Raw genomic sequence first — 18,048 nt, forward strand, 5'->3', positions numbered from 1 at the left:
CTTAAGATGTGGCTAGTGGACCGGAAGCCCAAGGATCTGCACAGTGCAGGGACACTGGCAGATGAGTTTGTGGACAGCAGATTGGGGGCAGGAGGGAGACCCACATCGGGGGCTCAGAAGGGGAGTCACCCAGAGACCTCTCAAAGGTGGGACTCCAGGAAGCCCAGCTCAGGGGTGGCCGGGAATGCTGGGGTGGGCCGACCTCCCGCATGGGACTTTAGAGACCTGAAATATAATTACTGTGGCCAAAAGGGACACAAGGTGGTCCAGTGCCCGAAGATGAAGGAAATGGCGGCCAAGCAGAACCCGTAGGGTGTTAACTGGGTGGAAGCCAACCGAGAGGGGGCACTGCCGGGCCAGGGGGCCGCAGTCGAGAGGGCTGTGCCAGGAGGAGGGGACTGCCAGGTCAGGCCAACAGGGGAAGGCAGGGCCCCAGGTCCAGAGCACCCGGGGGACAATCGCCACATCATCCCCATTGAGGTGGGTGGAAGGAGCGTCCAGGGGTTCTGGGACATGGGCGCAGAGGTGATGCTGGCGCGGTCCGAGGTGGTGGGCCCACACCAGCTAGTGCCCGATGCCTACATGACCCTGAGGGGAGTGTTTGGGCCCCCCATCAAGGTGCCTGTAGCGAGGATACACTTGAAATGGGGGTGCTAAGGAGGGACCCAAAGAGGTTGGGATGCACAATCACCTGCCTACCGAGATGCTAATGGGTAATGACTTGGAGAACTGTCTGGATGGCACTCAGAGTGCCCGGGTTCTTACCTGGAGCCAGAGCCAGCGAGGGTCGCGGGACCTCCTGAAGGGGAGAACTGAAGCACTGTTCGAGTTCCTGGTCCTGCCTTTCAGCTTCAAGGAGGCACCTGCCACCTTCCAGCTCCTGGTGGATCAGTTGCTAAGGGGGATGGAGGACTTTGCTCTGGCATATATTGACGATATCTGTGTCTTTAGCCAGATGTGGGAAGAACATGTGTTCCAGGTGAAGAGGGTGCTGTGTCGCCTCCAGGATGCAGGACTGACCATAAAATCTGAAAAGTGCAAGGTGGGGATGGCAGAGGTTTCATAGCTGGGCCACAAGGTGGGGGGCAGCCACCTGAAGCCGGAGCCGGCCAAGGTGGAGGCAATCCAAGATTGGCCCGCTCCCCAGACTAAGAAGCAGGTCCAGGCTTTCATTGGGGTGGCGGGGTACTACCAGAGGTTTGTGCCCCACTTTAGCTCCCTGGCAGCTCCCCTCATGGACCTGTGTAGGAAGGGAAAGCCGGACAAGGTGGTCTGGATTGGGCAGTGCCAGAGGGCTCTCTGTGTGCTGAAGGGGGCACTTATCCAGGGCCCGGTGCTGGTAAACCCAGATTTTAACAAACCCTTCCTGGTGTTCACCAACGGCTCAGACACAGGGCTGGGGGCGGTGCTGATGCAGACTGATACTAAGGGGGAGAGACACCCCACTGTGTACCTGAGCAGGAAGCTGCTGCCCTGGAGCAGCACTATGCAACCATGGAGAAGGAATGCCTGGCCATGGTGTGGGCCCTTAAAAAACTGCAGCCGTATCTATTTGGGCGGCGCTTCACCGTGTACACTGACCACTCACCCCTGATATGGCTGCATCAAATGAAAGGGGCTAATGCCAAGCTGCTGAGATGGAGCCTTCTCCTCCAGGGGTATGACATGGAGGTGGTCCATGTGAGGGGGAGGGCCAATGTTATAGCCAATGCTTTATCATGGGGCGGGGGTGTCACAGAGTGTGTGGGAGTCAGGGCCCTGCACCCCACTTCCTGCGATTCACCATGACTCTCAGCCAGCCAGTAAAAGAGAAGGTTTATTAGACGACAGGAACACAGTCCCAAGCAGAGTGTGTAGGTACAACCAGAACCCCTCAATCAAATCCTTCTGGGGGGTTCAGGGAGCTTAGACCTTAGCTTGGGGTTCCCTGCATTGCACCCCCCAGCCCAAGACTGAAAAACAAAAACTCCTCCAGCAGCTCTCTTCCCCCTCCCCCCAGCTCCTCCTCTCCTTTGTTCAGTCTCCCAGGCAGAAGATGTCACTTCTGCCAACCCCCCTCCTGGCTCAGGTTACAGCTCAGGTAGCATCCTTCTCATCCCCAATGTAACTCCCCTGCAACATTCCCAGGTCAAATCCGCCCCGCTTCCTGCTCCGTCACATCTCTCCCCCCCTTTGAGACTGAACTGAGCGGGGTCACTCTGCCCAGTGACCTGGGGAAGTTCAGGGCCCCTTCTCCAGGACAACGCATCTGCAAACAGGTTGGCACTTCCATTCACATGGACCATGTCCATGTCATAATCCTACAGGAGGAGGCTCCACCTCAGGAGCTTGGCATTGGCTCCTTTCATCTGGTGTAGCCAGGTCAGGGGAGAGTGGTCGGTGTACACGGTGAAGTGTCACCCAAAGAGATAAGACTCTAGTTTCTTGAGGGCCCACACCATGGCCAGGCATTCCTTCTCAATGGCCGCGTCATTCTGCTCCCAGGGTAGCAACTTCTTGCTCAGATACACGATGGGGTGTCTCTCCTCCTTTTCATCCTCCTGCATTAACACCACCCCCAGTCCCGTGTCTGAGGCGTCGGTGAACACCATAAAGGGCTTGTCAAAGTCTGGGTTTGCCAGAACTGGGCCACTAACCAGAGCCTCCTTCAGTGCCCGGAGAGCCTCCTGGCACTGCTTGGTCCAGACCACCTTGTCTGGCTTCCCCTTCTTGCATAGTCCAGTGATGGGGGCAGCTATGGCGCTAAAGTGGGGCATGAACCTTCGATGGTACCCCACCATCCCAATAAAGGCTTGGACCTGCTTTTTGGTCTAGGGAGCAGGCCAGTCTCTGATCACCTCCACTTTGGTTGGTTCTGGCTTTAGGCAGCTGCTCCCTACCCGATGGCCCAGGTAAGATACTTCAGCCATCCCCACCTTGCACTTCTCAGCTTTTATGGTCAGCCCAGCCTCCTGGAGTCGGTCCAGCACTTGTTTAACTTGGGACACATGGTCCTCCCAGGTCTGGCTAAAGACAGAGATGTTGTCAATGTACGCCATGGCAAAACTCTTCATCCCCCTCAGTAGCTGATCCACCAGGCACTGGAAGGTGTCCGGTGCTCTCTTGAGACCGAAAAGCAGGGACAGGAACTCATAGAGCCCCAGAGGGCTGATGAAGGCCGATTTCAGCCTGGCATCTGCATCCAGTGGCACTTGCCAGTAGCCCTTGGTAAGATCCATGGTGGTAAGGTACCAAGCACCTCCCAGCTTGTCTAGGAGCTTATCAGGCCTGGGCGTGGGATACAGTGATGGCACTGAGCTTCCAATAGTCCACACAGAACCAGATTGACCCGTCCTTTTTGGGGACCAGCACCACCGGTGAGGCCCAAGGGCTGGAAGAAGGCTGGATCACCCCCAAAGGCAGCATGTCCCTGACCTCTCTTTCCAGGTCCTGAGCAGTTTTCACTGTGACTAAGGCCTGGTCTACACTAAGGGCGGGGGTTGAACTAGGGTACGCAAGTTCAGCTACGCGAATAGCGTAGCTGAACTCGAAGTACCCTAGTTCGAACTACTTACCCGTCCAGACGCCGTGGGATCGAAGTCCGCGGCTCCAAGGTCGACTCCGCCACCGCCGTTTGCAGTGGTGGAGTTCCGGAGTCGACCGGAGCGCGCGGGGAGTTCGAACTATCGCGTCTAGATTAGACGCGATAGTTCGAACTCCGAGAAGTCGAACTCACCGCGTCGACCCGCGCGGCAAGTGTAGCCAAGGCCTCAGAAGGGGGAGCATTTTATAGGCGGGTGTGATCCTGTCTGCACCCGGTGGACAGTCAGATTAGTGCGTCCAGGCTGGCTGGAAAACAGCTGTTGGTACAGATGCAGCACCTCTCTGATCTCAGCTTGCTGGGCAGGGGTCAGCTGATCAGAAAGGGGAATTGCTTCCAGGGGGAAACCAGCTCTTGTCCCAGGGAATAGATCTACTAAAGGGTCATCTCCCTGCTCCTCCCAGTGTCCACACATGGCCAACACCACATTCCTCCTGTCATAATATGGCTTCATCATATTGACATGGTACACCCAGCGGTGGTGCACCCGGTTCGACAGCTCCACCACATAGTTTACCTCATTTAGTTGCTTGACCACCTTGAAGGGCCCTTCCCAGGTGGCCTGGAGTTTGTTTTTGTTTGTTGAGATTCTCCCTGGCCAGGCCTATGAGCTCAGCAAGTTTCTCTCAGAAGGTCAGGCATACTCCACCACAGATTCTCCATCGGGAGTGGCCTTCCCCTCCCATTCGTCTCTCATCAGGTCCAGGGGCCCCCTAACCCTCCTTCCATATAATAGTTTGAAAGGCGAAAACCCAGTAGACTCCTGGGGCACTTCCCTGTACGCGAACAGCAGGTGAGGTAAGTACTTGTCCCAATCCTGCGGGTGCTGGTTCATCAAGGTTTTCAGCAGCATCTTTAGCATCCCGTTGACCCTCTCCACCAGCCTGTTGGACTGGGGGTGGTACGCTGAGACCCAGGTGTGCCGGACCCCACATTTCTCCCACAAGCACTGAAGTAGGGCTGACATGAAGTTGGACCCTTGGTCTGTTAAGACTTCCTTGGGGAATCTTACTCATCTGAAAATGGTCAGCAGCGCATCCGCCATGGTGTTGGCTTCGATGGACGATAAGGGCACTGCCTCGGGGTAGCGGGTGGCGAAATCCACCACCACCAGAATGTATTTCTTCCCCAACCAGGTCGTCTTGCTGAGAGGTCCAACTATATCTATAGCCACCTTCTGGAAAGGCTCCTCTATGATGGGCAAAGGTCTCAAAGCCGCTTTCCCCTTGTCCTGGGCCTTCCCAACCCTCTGGCAGGGGTCACAGAATTGGCAATACTGTCGGACATTGGTAAAGATCCCAGGCCAGTAAAAGTTTTGTAGCAGCCTCTGCCTGGTGCGCCAGATCCCTTGGTGCCCTGCGAGAGGGATTTCATGGGCCAGGTACAGTAGCTTGCGGCAATACTTCTGGGGTACCACCAGCTGCCTCTTGATCCCCCAGGACTCCATCTCCCCGAGGGGAGCCCATTCTCGGTACAGGAACCCCTTCTCCCACAGGAACCTCTCTTTGCAACCTCTCCTCATGGTCTGTACCGCACTGAGGTCAGCCAGGTCACTTGGCTTCCACAAGGAGGGATCTTTCTGCAACTCGGCCTGGAACTTGGTGGCTGGGGAAGGGATGGGGACCTGCTCCCTCTCGTCAGCTGGGTCGGAAGCCACAGCCCCCCTGAGCCTTGCCCTTGGGTGTTCCCTCCCCACCAGGATAGGGTTCTGTGCCTCCGGGGTGACAGCCTTCCCGAGGTCAGGGCGTAATGCCCCATGCCGGCTCTGGCTGCGGGTCATGACTAAGGCATTCTGGGGGTTGCTTGGCCAGTCCTCTAGGTCCCCCCCATCAACACTTCAGTGGGCAAATGGTGGTGCACCCCCACTTCCCTGGGGCCCTCCTTGTCCCCCCATTTCAGATGAACTCTCACCATGGGCACCTTGAATGTGGTCCTGCCCACCCCCATCAGGGTCAGGAAGGTGTTGGGCATCACCTGATCTGGGGCCACCACTTCGGGCCAGGCCAGCGTCACCTCAGCGCCCGTGTCCCAGTATCCATAGACTTTCCTCCCATCCACCTCCAGGGGAACAAGGCACTCGCTTCTCAGGGACAGCCCCGCGCCTGCCCTGTAAACCGAGAACCTTGAGTCTGGGGCATCCAACCCCCCCAAAGGAGCTGGCCTGGGGCCCTCCTTGCTCCTGAGCAGTTGATAAGCTGCCAGCCCCCATTGCCTGGGAAGCCTGCCCCTTGTCCAGCTGGGTCTCTACCAAGTTGACCTGGGGTGAGGTTGGTCTGCTCAGTCTGTCCTTGAGCCTGGGGCACAGGGACTCGTATGTGGCCTCTCTGGACACAATAATAGCCGCTCATGTCCCATTGGCCCCCTCGAACCGGTTGGTTTTCCCTGACGGTTCCCCTTGGGAGGGGGTTCTCCCTATTCCCCCTTTGGGAGGTCCCAGGATGACTCTCTGTCTGCATCATGGAGGGCCTGTTCCTTTGGGACTCCTCCCTGCCACCCCCCGACCGGCTCTTCACAAACTCATCGGCCAGACGCCCTGCATGTCGCGGGTTCTCTGGCTTTTTGTCCATCGACCACAGCCTCAGGTCGGATGGGCACCGCTTATACAGTTGCTCCAGTACCAGAAGTTTAACCAGGTCCCTTTTCATCTGGGCCCCATCTGCCCACTTTCTAAAACTAGAAATATGAAGTTAACTCTGAAGTCAATTAATGGTGGTTTAGAATCTTGATGGCTCCCATTGACTAGGACAGTGGCTGTAGATGGTTTATTTACCTGCAAGCATCTTGTGGACCTGGGGGCCAGCCTGCGGGTAATGAAGAAGCAGGTCTCACAGGACATGTGATCATGTCACCTGATACTGGAATCAATCTTAAACCAGGTGCTTTTCCATTTAGAAGAAGGGGTGGGGACCCAGAGAGAGACAAAGGGTTCCTGCCTTGTGCCAAAGATATAAAAGGGGGTGGAACAGAACAAAGGGGGCTCCAGTCATGAGGAATCCCCTAGTTACCACCTGAGCTGGAGCTAACAAGGGCTGTACCAGGGGAAAGGATTGGGCCCAGACAAGGAGGGAATCTAGTCTGTGAAAGAAGCTTATTGGAACCTCTCTGAGGGTGAGATTTACCTGTAAACAGTTTCTTAAATGTATTAGGCTTAAACTTGCATGCTTTATTTTGCTTGGTAACTTACTTTGTTCTGTCTGTTATTACTTGAAACCACTTAAATCCAAATTTTGTACTTAATTAATAAACAAAAGTGATTTTATTAACCCAGAATAAGTGATTAATACCTGGGGGAGCAAACAGCTGTGCAGATCTCTCTATCAGTGTTATAGAGAGTGGATAATTTATGAGTTTACCCTCTATAAGCTTTATACAGAGTAAAATGGATTTATTTGGGGTTTGGATCCCATTGGGAGCTGGGTGTCTGGGTGCTGGAGATAGGAAACGTGCTGAGTGGTTTTCAGTTAAAGTCTGCAGCTTTGGGGGCATGGTTCAGACTCTGGGTATGTGTTGCAGCAGAAATAGCATGTCTGGCTCAACCAGGCAGGGTTCTGGAGTCCCAAGCTGGCAGGGAAAATGGGCTCAGAGGTACTTTCAGTACATCAGGTGACAGTCCCAAGGGCGTCTCTTTGATGGAACCCGTCACAGTCGGACTTTAACAGCAGCCGCAGCAACACCGGCTCCAGCCCAGCTCCGCTGGCTCCTCCCCCCGCCCCCTGCCCCATGACAGTCGCTAACGTCTCCAGGGCCAGCAAGGAGACGCCCCAAACCGGGGGATTTTCCGGCTAGAGACTCGCTCCAGTGAAGGGGGCCGGAGCTGGAACAAACCCCTCGTTTCACACGGTGCCTGCCATGGCTCCCCTGGTTCCTGCTCTGCTGTGTCTGTAACAGCCGGTCTCACGGGTCAACAGGGAATTTGCCGTGGGGCTGAGCAGGCTGCGGGCTCTGGACCCTGACCCCGGCCTGTGTTTAACCCTGTTCAGTGTGGGGCAGGGGCAGGGGCATGTTTGTATCTTGGGCCCTTTATTGCGTCTCCATGAACACAACAGGGTGCAGAGGGATTTAGCCGCCGGCTCTTCTGGCCCCCCCCCCCCCCGCATGGCGGGTGTTTGAGGGGAGCTGGATGTGGGGAGCTGGGATTTTGAGGGAAGTAGGTTGAGAGTGTCGGGATGGGGGCTGAGGGCAGAGGGGCTGGGATGGGGGACAGGAATTTGAGGGCAGACAGGCTCCCCCCAGAAGGTCAGAGCCAGGGGGATGACAGGATTGTTGGGGGGGTCTGCCAGGGGAGGAGGCAGATGGTGCCCCCCCAGGAGGGAGCTGGGATTTCCACCCTTCAGTAGCTTCTCCTCCTAGGACCTAGTCCTGGGTCCCCCACTTTCTTTCCTTTCAGGCTCTTGCCTCCCACAGTGCCCCACACCCCTCTTTGCCCCACATTCCCTGAGGGAGTTCGGGGGTGTGAGGGGATAGGACAGAGGTGGGCAAACGTTTTGGCCAGCGGACCACATCTCAGTATGGAAATTGTATGGTGGGCCATGGTGGGCCACAAAATTGGGGGTTGGGGTGCGGGAGGGGGTGAGGGCTCCAACTGGGGGTGCAGGCTCTGGGGTGGGGCCAGAAATGAGGAGTTCAGGGTGCAGGAGGGGGCTCTGGGCTGGGGCAGGGGGTTGGGATGCAGGGGGTTCAAGCTGGGGGTGCAGGCTCTGGGGTGGTGCTGGGGATGAGAGGCTGGGAGTGCAGGAGGGTGCTCTGGTCTGGGACCAAGGGGTTTGGAGGGTGGGAAGGGGATGAGGGCTGGGATGTGGGAGGGGGTCAGAGGTGCAGGATCCAGGCAGTGCTTACCTCAAGCAGCTCCTGGAAGCAGCGGGATGTCCCCGCTCTGGCTCCTATGCGGAGGCATGACCAGGTGGCTCTGCACACTGCCCCATCCACAGGCACCGCTCCTGCAGCTCCCATTGGCTGTAGTTCCCTAATGAGCTGTTGTTCCTGGCCAACAGCAGCTGCGGGGGCAATGCTTGGGGTGGGGGTAATGTGTGGAGTCAGTGGGGGGACTGCCACTACTTCCGGGAGCCGTGCGGAGCCCTGGCACACCTGGAGTGGGGCAAACCCCAGACCATGCTCCCTGGCGGGAGCTCAAAGGCTGGATTAAAACATCTGAGGGGCCAGATGTGGCCCCCAGGCCGCAGTTTGCCCACCCCTGAGATAGGGGATGGGGTGGGCAAAACAAGGGAGGGGACGGGGGTCATGAGGGAACACACCTGGGGGGTGAACGGACATGGGATGGGGGCAGAACTGGGGGGACAGGGACCTGATGGGGGGGATGTGAGGGAACTACAGGCTGGGGGGACTGAATGGGGGAGGGGACACAGGCCAGGGGGCAGAAAGTGGGGGATGGGGACATGATGGGGCATGGAATGGGGGGGCATGAATGGGGATGCGTGAATGGGGGAGGGGATGCAGGCCAAGAGGCAGAACAGGGGGCCAAGGGGCCCAATGCATGAATGTTGGGGGTTGGGGGTGAATGGCAAATGAGCTGGGGAGCCAGAGCTGGGGAAATGCGGTGGATCTAATATATCTTGACTTCAGTAAGGCGTTTGATACGGTACCACATGAGGAGTTACTGGTTAAATTGGAAAAGATGGGGATCGAAATGAAAATCCAGAGGTGGATAAGGAGCTGGTTAAAGGGGAGACTGCAGAGGGTCGTATTGAAGGGTGATCTGTCGGGTTGGAGGGGGGTTACCAGTGGAGTTCCTCAAGGTTCGGTTTTGGGTCCGATTTTATTCAATCTATTTATCGCTGACCTTGGAACCAAAAGTAGGAGTGGGCTGATAAAGTTTGCGGATGACACAAAGTTGGGAGGTATTGCCAATTCGGAAAAGGATCGGGATATCCTCCAGGGAGATTTGGATGACCTTGTAAACTGGAGTATTAGTAACAGGATGAAATACAATAGTGAAAAGTGTAAGGTTATGCATTTAGGGATGACTAACAAGAATTTTAGTTATAAGCTGGGGACGCACCAGTTGGAAGTAACGGAGGAGGAGAAGGACCTAGGAGTCCTGGTTGATCGTAGGATGACTATGAGTAGGCAATGTGATGTGGCCGCTAAAAAAGCTAATGCGGTCTTGGGATGCATTAGGCGAGGTATTTCTAGTAGAGATAAGGAGGTGCTGGTCCCGTTATATAAGGCGTTGGTGAGACCTCATTTGGAGTATTGTGTGCAGTTTTGGTCTCCCATGTTTAAGAAGGATGAATTCAAACTGGAACGGGTACAAAGAAGGGCCACTAGAATGATCCGAGGAATGGAAAGCCTGTCGTATGAAAGGAGACTTGAGGAGCTCGGTTTGTTTTCCTTAACCAAAAGAAGGATAAGGGGAGATATGATTGCACTCTTTAAATATATCAGAGGGATAAATACCAGGGAAGGAGAGGAATTATTTCAGCTCAGTGCTAATGTGGACACGAGGACAAACGGATATAAATTGTCAGTCAGAAAATTTAGGCTTGAAATTAGACAAAGGTTTCTAACCATCAGAGGAGTGCAATTCTGGAACAGCCTACCGAGGGAAACAGTGGGGGCGAAGGACCTCCATGACTTTAAGATTAAGCTAGATAAGTTTATGGAGGGGATGGTATGATAGGATAGAAGCAGCAAAGAATCCTGTGGCACCTTATAGACTAACAGATGTTTTTGCAGCATGAGCTTTCGTGGGTGAATACCCACTTCTTCCGAAAGCTCATGCTGCAAAAACATCTGTTAGTCTATAAGGTGCCACAGGATTCTTTGCTGCTTCTACAGAACCAGACTAACACGGCTACCCCTCTGATACTATGATAGGATAACGGGTTTAGTCAATAGGTCAATAACATGCCACAATGGTAATTAGTACAAAGGGTCAATGATAGGATATTGTTAGCCTTTTTCTAGAGGGTCTGGCTGGAGAGTCTTGCCCGCATGCTCGGGGTTCAGCTGATCGCCATATTTGGGGTCGGGAAGGAATTTTCCTCCAGGGTAGATTGGCAGTGGCCCTGGAGGTTTTTCGCCTTCCTCCGAAGCATGGGGCAGGGGTCGCTTGCTGGTGGATTATCTGCTACTAGAAGTCTTTAAATCATGATTTGGAGCATTCAACAGCAGAGTCAAGGGAGAGAATTATTTCAGGAGTGGGTGGATCGGCTTATGTGGCCTGCATCTTGCAGGAGGTCAGACTAGATGATCATAATGGTCCCTTCTGATCTTGAATTCTGTGATTCTATGATCTGCTGGGGGGGGCAGTTTCGCTTGAGCTCTGTCCCCATCATCTTGCCCTCTCCCCTTTCTGGGGGGCTGGTGCGGGACTGGCCCAGCACGAGCTGCTCGCCCAACCCCTCCCTCCCATGCAGGGCTGGTGTTGACCCCCCCACCACCACCACGTTCCACCACACCCTGCTAGGGGTTACAGCCCACTTTTTTGGCAAAATTGGGCATTTGTCCCATTTGCTCTTGCCAACCAATGCCCAGTTTTTCCCAAAAAAGTCAGGACGCCTGGGACAGGGCTTAAAAAAAGGCCCGTCTTGGCCAAAATGGGACATATGGTCACCCTAAGAATCATTAAAGAACTGGCTCAAACTGACCCAGATCAACAGCAAGACAAAGAGAGGCCCCAACCACTGAACAATCAACACCTAACAGCAGGTGGGACTTAGGAGCTGAGTTGGAGACCTAGGTGTCAGGAGCCTGGAAGATGGGCTGCCCTTTTGCAGCCTAATTTCAAACCCACTTGGATTCTAAGTTAACCTAACCCTGCCTCCATTTAGCTAGCCCTCATGACAGCAGTAGGTAGGCCCCTTCACAGCCATCCACTGGATTTATCTGCACAGCTCCCCTGGAAGGCAGGGATGTATTGGCCCTGATTTACAAAGGGGAAACTGAGGCACAGGGTAGATTAAGTGACATGCCCAAGGTCACATAGGGACTCTGTGGCCGAGCCAGGAATTGAACTCAGGTCTCCAGAGTCTCCATCTAGTGACCCGCTAGCCCGTCCTTCTACCCTGGCACTTGTCCCCTTGCTCTCGGCCACCACCCAACCTGCTCTGTAGTTACACTGGGATTATATAGTTGTTGGAAGGCCTGATCCTTTAGTCCTTCCTGGAGTGAGAGGGCCCATTGAAGTCAAGGGAACTAGTCACCTGACTATGGGCTGCAGGATCATGCCTGGATGTCTTGATATAAATAGCACGGCATTATACGTTAAAGGCACCAGCTACAATACGTTGCAGCTACAACATGCATGGAAAGGAACCTCAGTGCAGTTACAGGGCAAAAGACAAGCTAAGCATATACCTGTTTGGTACTTTGCACTACATGTACTTTGCTCTGTAGCAGAGCCTGAGTCCCTCCAACCGACATCCCTGATGCTGGTTCAGGAGCCTTCTCCCCTGCAGCGCCTGCCATTTGGAACCATCCTGCATCTCCCCACCTCCTACATTTAATCTGAAAGCATCCCTTTGCCCATGCCTCTGAATTTCTCTCGCCGTCTTGAGTTATTTGTATTTGATCTCTGCAATGCTAGTATTTAACTCTGTAAAGCATGGCGACAAAGGGGCTGCTGGGGAAATGCTGTGCCTGACTCTGTAGATATGCACTACTAGGATATACTACAAGCAGTCCCCACACAGCTTGTTAGTATCTTCAGGATCAGGCCCTCACTTTGTATTGTTTCATATATTGTCTGTCTGTATTAATCTGTGAAGAAAACCACTCACAGGGATGTAGCTAACAGTATGGCCAAGGCCAAGCAATTAAAACTCCTGAATCTGGCCCCCAGCAATCATGAGGTTGGCTTAAAACTTGTGAGTGTAACAAATAACAACTGCTGGGTTTGTTGTCTTTGCCTTGGGGAGTTTGGATGTTTAGGGGTTACGTTTTCAAGCTTTTCTGTGCAATCACAAGGGCCAGAGACTTTGTTAAAAAACTGCAAAGTCCAGATTCTCTCCTATTCACCATCAGACTCATGATAAAACCCTGAGAGTTGGAAATGCTGATCCAAAGGGGCAGAGGAAAGTCAGGTGAGTCAAAACGGCTGATCCAGACACAGGAGGCAACGGGAAATCCCTGCCCTATGCAGTGCAACAGGAGGTAGAGAAGGAAGCAGCAATACGCCTGCTAGCACAATAAAGCAGGCACAAAAATCTTCTATAACAGCCCATCGATGATTCAAATGCATTAAATATTTATACTTTAATTGGAACTAGTTTGAGTCCCTCAAGGGAGAACGGGCAAAGCCCCGCTGTGAAGGAGGCGTCTCAAGGGAAAGGATGATTCGGTTTCACTGTTCCCATCTCGCTGGCTGGGGAATCTGGTTCCACCGGGGTTGCTGCAGGGCTGTGGGTGGATGGTGTAGGGAACCCATGAGCACAAGCGCTCCCAGCATGCTCTGCTCCTAAGCAAGTGCTGAAGGGATGGATGGAGATGCCCTCATTCTTCATCGCTCAGGGAGCAGGCACAATTGGGCCTCAGGCCGGGGCAGATAATGGAAAAGGTTCCCACCACAATTATTTGTATTGCAGCAGTGCATGGAGACCTCAGCCAAGTCCTCACTGTGCTAGGTGTGACGCTGGAAGACCAGGTGCCAGCTCTTGCCAAGGCTGTAGGCAACAGCTGGGCACTGACAAATTCATAGCTGGAAACCAGACTAGCTCACCTGTATGCGACTATCATTCAAGATGGTATGTGTTTAGTCTCGCTAAAATGCTTGTAAGTTGCTGCATGCATTATTCTTACTTGTAACATCTGTATTGCGTGCTATAAGGAGATATGAAAGTTTTGTTTTATAACTGTAAAAATACCTGCTCTGAACCTGTGACCTCAGGCAGGAGGCATGGTTCCTCCTCCCACCAAGAAGAACTATCAGAATTAAATGGGCCATTGTGGAACATCATGATACAAAGACTTTGCTAATTGCCCCTGCACAGGCTATGTGCAGAAGGTTTCGTCCCATCAGTTTGATTTTGGGAAGAAGGAAATAGGGAGTGGACATGAAGATTTATCATCTCTTCGCAGTTTGGACTCTCTCAGGGTTGGAGCTAGGGAACAGAAGCAGAGATTCCCAGGGTTAGCCCTAAAAGACATCGATTACTGACATTACTGCAACTCTGTCACATTTGGGAACCATAGACTGATGCACAAACGAGTTAATATGTTACCTGTTGTAACCTGTAAATAACTCATGTATTTGTCCTAGTTAATGAACCTGTAGTTAGTTTATTACAGGATTGGCTATGAGTGGTTGTCTTTGGTGAGAAATCTGAGGTACAAGTTGACCTGGGGTGAGTGACTCGACTCTTGGGACTGGGAACAAACCTGCATCTTTTGTGATCTTTGGTGCATAGCAACCAACTACTGTATCAATCAGTCCATCTTGTGTGGGTGGCAATATAGACTGGAGTGCTCAAGTGGACTGACTGAGTCAGGGTAAGTGTTATAGTGCTTCAGGAGATCACATTTGTTACAGGGTTGGTGAAATCTAATTATAGAACATACCACCAGCTCAGTGTCTGCCCTGCTTTTTTGACAATCTGTTCTACCCAGAGGTGGGCATGTTGAGTCATGAGCAGCTCCTGGCAGTGTGACACTAGGTGCTGAACATACACTTAGAGAGAGGCAGTCTCTGCCCTAACAAGCTGATAAGCCAACTAGGCAAAAGCATGGGAGAAGGGAAGCATTATCCTCACGTTACAGCGGGGAGACTGAGGCACAGAGAGATTCAGTGATTTGCCTGAAGTCGTGCAGTCAGTCTGTGGCAGAGCCAAGAATTGAGCAGATCTCTGAGATGCAAGCTGGCACCTCAGCCACAAACCCATCTCTTCTCTTCACAGGAATCCCCCCACCTGCACACAGATCTGCCGGATCGGAATGGGGGAGGCTAGAGAGAAAGAAGAAAATCTCATAAATATATAAAATAAGATGGGCTCATTAGGCATGAGTGACCAGGAGTGACCTACATAGAGCTCTCCACAGGAGGGCTGATCAAATCTTTATTCCACACCACACCAGACAGCTTGATTATTTGGTGGCTGGAGCTGCTCAGTGGCTTGGAGTTTTAGAATGAATGAGGAGAGATGGTGTGGTCATGCACTCCCCATGGCATGGTGGAGATTGGCAGTGGCTCTGCCTCAGTTTCTCTTCAGCTGATTTGCCCAGCCTCCATCGTGCTCTAGGTTGAGGTGACATAGCCTTCTGCTCACTCATGTAACAATTCCACCTCTCCCAGGCTCAATCCTCCAGAGACTCTCCTCTCACGTAACCCCAGGCTGAGCAGAGTACTAAGAAAACAAATGCATCTGCCCAGGCTAGGTTCCTACAAGCCTGGGTCAGTCATTGGCAGCCACACAAGCAAGCATCTGCCAGGCCTACCTTTCTACAGGGAGGCTCTGCTAGGCAGCAGCGTCTCCCACTTCTCGGCCCAGCCATGCCCCAACTGAGCTGGGCTCTCCCTTTCTAGCTCCTTCCTCTAAGCCTGATACCTGCTTCATGTGTCACAGGGCGGGGCTGATTGGCCCCTCCCCAGGAATGCTTTCCTGACTGGTGTGGGCTCTGTACACGCCCTCACAGATGGACTGGTGAGCCGAGAGCGGGTCATGTGGTCAGATGAAACTGGTATCTTCAAATCGACAGGATTCTGGGCTAGTCCAACACATATTCCCTGGCCTGTGATTAGAACCCATTACTGCAATGTGCTGGGACTAGGATTCTATTGTCTATTCTACCACGTTGGGCAATGGTTCATCAGGTTGCTGCAGCTACTCAAGAACTGGGTGATATTTTCAAATAACATTTAGGGCAAATTTACTACCTTCCCTCTGGGGAGCTCAAACATGAACCATTTCAAAGCCACCTCCCCAGGATCCAGATGGGGAAAAAAGGTACCAGGGGTTAAAGTCGAAATTTTCAAGAGCAGCCTCTGAATTCTGAGTTCCCAACTTGAGACACATTGGGTCTGATTGTTTAGAAAATGCCCAGCATTGGGCATTTGCGGGGCCCAGGCTGGGAACACTAAAATGGAGGGACCTAAAATCCCAGGCCATTTTTGAAAATTTTGGCCTAAGTGATATATCTAGTGAGTGAGTAGCTGTGATGAGGAAAGAATCCAGGAGTCCTGACTCCCAGCCACCTGCTCTAACTCGTAGAGTTCCCACCCTCCTAAACCTATCATGGTTGCAGAGTTTCAGCATTTCATACTGGCATTGAGATTTTTGAACTCCGTTGTCCTGATTATGGAGCAAAGCGCTGAGATATGAGCAACAAACAACAAGTTAGCTAAGCAGGATAGCTCTGGTGTTAATAATCATCCTGAGTAAATGGGTTGGATGATAAGGGCTGTTAAAAACAAGAGATTTAAATCACCTTTCTTTTATTAGAAAGACAAAGTAAAGGTTCTTCATGGTGCCTAATATTATGGTCTGGCAGCTCTCCTTGTGAACATGTAGCCATACGGCCAACACCAGGGATCTGAAAATCACAAGTCAGGTGGCCCCAATATAATGAGATTGGGTTAAAAGCATGGGTTTAAAAAAATCAACCGCCCGTCAGTAAGTGCTGGGTTCTTATTTGCCTTGTGGATTTGCAGCCATATTTTCAACCTTTTCTCTGCAATCATGAGGGCTAGAAATGTCCTTTTTAAAAATAGAAGCTGAGATTCCTACCTCATTATGAGTCCTGGACTTGGGGCTTTATGAAAAACAACCAATATGGCATGAGTTGGCAGTGGGATACTGTTGGGCAGCAGGATCCCAAAGCATACAAAACAATGGGGTCTAAATTAGCTGTTACCACTCAAGAAAGATCATTGTGGCTAGTTCTCTGAAAACATCTGGCCAATGTGCAGCAGCAGTCAAAAAAGCCAACAGAATGTTAGAAACCATTAGGAAAGGGATATATGATATGCCTGCACCTTGACTATTGTGTGCAGTTCTGGTTACCCCATCTCAGATATATTAGGATTGGTAAAGGTGCAGAGAAGGGCAACAAACATGATTAGGGATATGGAACAACTGTCATATGAGGAGAGATTAAAAAGACTGGGACTTTTCATCTTAGAATAAGAGAGGACTAAGGGGAGGGGCTATGACAGAGGTCTAATCATGACTAGTGAGGAGAAAAAGTGTTATTTACCCCTTCACATAACACAAGAACCAGGGGTCAGCCAATGAGATTAATAGGCAGCAGGTTTAAAAGAAACATAAGGAAGTACTTCTTCCCACAATGCACAGTCAACCTGCGGACCTTATTGCTTGGGGATGTTATGAAGGCCCAAAGTATAACTGAGTTAAAAAAGGAACTAGATACGTTCCTGGAGGCTAGGTCTGTCAATGGCTATTAGCCAGGATGGTCAAGGACACAGCCCCATGCTCTGGGTGTCCCTAAACCTCTGACTGCCAGGAGCGGATGACAATAGTTGCCCTGTTCACTCCCTCCAAAGCATCTGACACTGGCCACCGTCAGAAGACAGGACACTGGGCTAGATGGGCCATGGGTCTGACTCAGTCTGGCCATTCTGATGTTCAAAGGGAGCTTAGAGGGGGCAGCTGTCAGCAGAGATAATTAATAATTCTCCACTGGAAGGGTATTAGTCCATCTTTGCTGATGTCCCAGTTCTGTTTTGCTCTAGTTCAGCATGTTGGCAGTGGGGGGATTACTGTATGGGCCCATGGGGCTCATGCCCAGGGGCCCCAGCCAATTTGGGGGCTCCCCAGGAGCACTAGCACTTTATCCCACTCCCTGCTCCTCCTCTCCCCTCCACCCTGCTCTCCTGTTGCTCCTGCCCCCCACCCTGGCCCACCTGGAGGAAGGAGCCTGTGGTAGGGTGAGAATCTTCCCACCGCCCCGAGCTAGCCGACCCACTTGCCCAAGCCCCACACAGAAGTGGCCTAAGGGGCTTCCCCCCACGGAGCTGGCCTGAGCCCCTCTCCCCCCACGCAGAACTGATCTGAGGGCCCCTCCCGAGCCCCTCTCCCTCTTCCCCACCCACCACTCTCAAACCCCCAAGCTCCTTTTTGGCAAAACTGGGCATTTGTCCTGTTTGCTCTTGCCAACTGATCACCAGTTTTCCCAAAAAAGTCAGGACATCTAGGGCCAAAATGGGACGTGTTGCCAGCCTAGGCCAACGGTCCCCAAACTTTTTCAGTCACCCCTCTCCCCCTCACCCAGTCTACACCTCACTGTGGCCTGGGGCCAGTAGGGGCTGCAGTCAGGAGGCCAAAGCTGCAGCTGTTAGTGGAGCCACAGCTAGAGGTGGGATAGAGCCCTGCCATGCCTCCCCAAACATTCCTGCATGCCCTCCTAGGGGGACATGACCCAGAGTTTGGGGACCACTGTCCTAGGCTGCGGTAAGGGCTGCCCAAGGAGCCTGGGCAGCTGAGAGAGCCCTGACCTATGCACCTGCCTAGGGCAGGGGCTGGGTTGCCTGCGAGCAGCCCCCACCCCATGTCCCTTCC

This window comes from Mauremys mutica, chromosome 7 (genome assembly GCF_020497125.1).
Source record: "Mauremys mutica isolate MM-2020 ecotype Southern chromosome 7, ASM2049712v1, whole genome shotgun sequence".
Lineage (NCBI taxonomy): Eukaryota > Metazoa > Chordata > Testudines > Geoemydidae > Mauremys > Mauremys mutica.